Here is a 4,398-nt window from a genome sequence, read left to right as displayed (position 1 = left end):
GGAATATTTAGAGTTTTGATTTAAATTCTAATATATTAAATTATTTAGGATTGAAATTGAATTAAAATAAGGGTCGAGGACCAAATTGAAATTATTGAAGAATTGAGGGGTTAAAGTGCAATTTTGGTTGAAAGTTATCTGATTTAATTCTAACACTCAGCATGAAACGTGTATATGCTTTACACAATTCAGAATTGAGGAACAGAGCAAGCCGACCTTATTCGTTTCTTTTGAATTTTGGATTTTCGATTTGCCGTAACTTTTGAACCGGTTATCCGTTTTTTGATTCCAAAAAGTGTTCTGGAATCCTTAAGGCGAGGGCTTCGATCTCGTGTAAGTTTTATGTTGTGTTATATGGATTTCAAAATCAATAAAGGGCAGACATCAGATGTTGAGTTTTCGATTATGTTTATCGACGTTTATGCGATTCTATATCGAAATCGGATTGATGAGTTTGTGTTATTTGTATCCAATCTTGATTTAAGAATGTTAATCGATTTTTATAGCTATTGAGATGAGGATTTGAATGATATATCAGCTGGTTTTCTTGATTGAGAACACGTACATATGGTTTGAATAAAAGAAATGGTTTCGGGATTACGTCGGTTACCGATTTTGAATCGCTACGTCGTTTAATCGAGTTTTTAGACCGGTTTGATAGCTGATATTGAAGCTGAAGTTGTTATTGAGATGTTGTAAATGTTATAGTATTTTTCTTATTCAGTTTCAGTTGAGTTTGAAGGCTAAACGACACAAGACGTCGACTTGAACGAACGAAGAAAGAGTGGAGGTTTGAAATGAGTTTGATTGATGAATTCTTGATGGTTTTGACTCGTTTCTGAAACGATAGATTGAAATGAAGTTTGATATATGTATTTTGGTTGTATCTTTCAGATTTGAAGAGTTCAGATCCAAGATAAACGAAGGTATAATGACGACATCGCGAAGTAGGGACTTTGAAACTCAAGAACGACTAATCTTGAGTTGGCCCGCAAAAACCACATACTTGTTATGTTTTTTATTTGATTGTGATGTTGTCGATCCATCACAGGTAGTGGATCTTTATATTCGAGTTGATATGATGCTATTTTGAATTGATTCTATGCCAAGGTTGCTGTTAACCTTATTTGCGAGTGGGTTACGAACTCGTTAGATGGATATCCATGTCAAGATCATTTATGAATCTTGATGGCCTCAAAGTTATGTGAATCAATTCGTATTTGAAGCGTTTACGTACTCTATTTGTTGAGTCGAGTTTAAATAGAGTCAAGATGATTTATTTAACGCTTTCTATATGTTGGTTATACTGAGAATTTTTTCTCACCAGAGTTTATCTGGTTGTTGTCTTGTTTTGTATGTGTGCATGACAACAGATGGGACAGGAGCTAGTAATCGACGTCATTGACAGCTGGGAGAGAGTCTAGCACGTGAGGACTCGGGTTGTAGATGATGTATTGAACTTTAGAAGCACTAAACCTTAGTTATGTTGGTTTTGGAATACATGTATGAAACTTGATATAGTTTATGTCGTTTATCGATCTTTAGCGACTTGTTCGATGTAATGAAATGCATGTATAAATGCTTATGACCTTGTTTATGAGTATATGCATGTTTTGGACTTGATATATCATGATTTGGATTAAATTTGGTAATTGGTATTGATGGTGCACGGTTTTGACAGCAAAATGTGATCTGCAGTTTTCTGGAAATTGAAGCCCGCTCGATCCGTAGAAGTTGACGGATCGAGCGAGCCCTGTATTATGCAAAACAGAGAATTTAGTTTTTGGCTCGCTCGATCCACAGAAGTTGACGGATCGAGCGAGGCCAAATTTTTTCCAGACCGAGAGTTGAGCAATTGTGCTCGCTCGATCGGGTGTTTTTCACCGATCGAGCGAGACACTGATATTTTAAAAAAAAATAAAAATTTTACTTGGCTCTTGGTTTATTTAATTGATGTTTAGTGAATGTTAATTGTTCATTAATTGCCCTAAGATGAGATTAGCAACCCGAGATCCCCACATCGGATGAGATTAATATGTATAAAATTGGAATCAGGATGTTCGGAAATGGTTCGGAAGTTTCCAAGTGTTCAAGTAGTTCAAAATGTTCGAACTTGAGCTAAGTTTAGTTCGGTGGTTCCGAACCCTTCGGAAGCTAGTTTGGAGTTCGGAAGCTCCGATCATGAGTTCGAAAGATCCGAACCTTCCCTTGAAAGACATATATGGGTTTTTGATTGGTGATTTGACAAGGGTGAATTCTGAAGCTCCAAACCCCTAGTTCGGAAGGTTCGAATGTTTTCGGTAGCTGTGTTGTCCAATCAAAGGACACACATTCTGTGGCTAGAGATCTTATGTTCCGGAAAACTTTCGGAAGCTCCGAACGATAGATCAGACGTTCCAATCGTGGTTTATAAATAGGGAGCCGAGACCCTTATTCCTTGATCACTTACCTCTCTTCTCCCTCTCATTTCTTGCTTACTTTTATTGGGTTCTAGACATCGTTTCGAAGGCAAGTCGATAGCGAGGCGCTACTGGGATCGTAGATAAATTCAATTAAATAGAGACAACCAAGAGACACGCAGGAACCGAACAAATTATGCCAACACGTGGCAAATCTAAGATCCAGATTTAATCTTAAATCATGGAGAATTCTCCTAATTTATTTAACAGACTATTTCTAGAACAGTTAAACATATTCAAAGTTAGACACTCATCAAAAAAGTAATTGTGACATAATATATGCACATAAACCATTCCATATAAACATGTAGACATAGAACATGCCTACTCAGCTAGTATATCTCGGATAGTACGTCTGTATTCAACAACTGGTCTAGCTGTACAACTGTCTATAGTTAAAGACTACAAGGCAATATAATACCATATCACTTATTGCTTAATAAAATCCATTACTAGACTAATAGCTACTGACTGAAGCTAATCAGAGTCTAGAATTATACATGCGTCCGTCGTCAGCCCTTTGATGGCGATAGCCCAAAACTCTATGCACAACTTTGCTACGATCCCAATAACGGCTCGCTATCGACTGACCCTAAAAAATATGAATAAAAGCCCTAAAACTTGATTGATAAAGAGAGAGAGATAAGTGATTAGTGCGGTTTGAAAATCTAGCTCTCGGCCCCTATTTTTAGGCAATGATCGGAACCAACGATCCTAAGTTCGGAGCTTCCGACCTCTAGCCACCGAAAACATGTCCCTGATTTGACAACACACTACTCCTGATGGTGTTCGGATATTCCAAACTGGGGTTTGGAAATTCCGATCTCTCCCGAGTCAAGTCACCAATCAGAAATCCCGTACTTTCTTATCCAAAGGAGATCGGTCCTTACGATCGTGAGTTCGCAGCTTCCAAACTCAACCTCTACCTTCGAAGTACATCACTGCTTCAGAAGGGTTCGGAACCACCTATCTTGGCATGGTTCTAGTTCGGACCTTCCGAACTACCCGAACACTTAAAGCCCTACGGACCATTTCTGATCGTTCTAAACCCGATTTCTACTTATTAATTTTAATAGAGGATTTCTAAATTATGTTTTAACCATTCTAAACTTGTTTAAACATTTAATTTATTAATTTGGAAATCGTGCTACTACATGGAAACCTCATTCCATTGGGCAGGCCTCGAGTTGGATGATGCCAGCAGGAGTGGTCCTTGAGGCGAGGATCGGCGCACCCTGATTTTCCGAGTTTGGTTCCATTGTTTCATTTGGATAGTTTTGTACGATACACTTTTCAATTTGGTTGTATTATAAACCACTGCTGGTTTAATATTTGATTTGTACCGTTGAATTTCCGTTGTTTCTCTAATTATGCTTATTTAAGTTAACTAAATGATTAATAATTTCAATTAATAGGTTTTTTCGGAGCAGGTCACTACAGATGTTTCTTTCTGAGATTTTGAGGATTCAGAGGAATGCTTTAGAAATATTTTCCAACAAGGATTTAGTATTAAGTTTCTGATGTTCTGAAATGTTATCCAATGTTAATTTCCTAAACTGGAATCTCTTTTGAAACACTACAAGAAAAACGGCAAACGACAAAGTTTTTTCCGCGTTGTTATTGTCACGAAAAAGCGTTGTCGTAGCCAGTATTGTGAAAGACCGCGGTCAAAAACAACGCGAAAAAAGCGTTGTTGTTTTGAGCAAAAACAACGCATAAAAAGCGTTGTGATATTTGAAAAAGACAACGCTTTTTTCGCGTTGTCTTTTTTAGCAACGAAAAAGCTTTTTATGCGTTGTCTTTGAGCGGACTTTTTACAACACGGCCATTTACAACGCTTTTTCACAACGTTTTTAAAAGCGTTGTGCTTTGAAAAGACAACGCTTAAACCACCTACGACAATGTTTAAAAAGCGTTGTCTTTTCTCAAATAAAAAACA

This window comes from Henckelia pumila, chromosome 1 (genome assembly GCF_033568475.1).
Source record: "Henckelia pumila isolate YLH828 chromosome 1, ASM3356847v2, whole genome shotgun sequence".
NCBI classification, from domain to species: domain Eukaryota; kingdom Viridiplantae; phylum Streptophyta; class Magnoliopsida; order Lamiales; family Gesneriaceae; genus Henckelia; species Henckelia pumila.
This window is presented reverse-complemented; position numbering follows the sequence as displayed.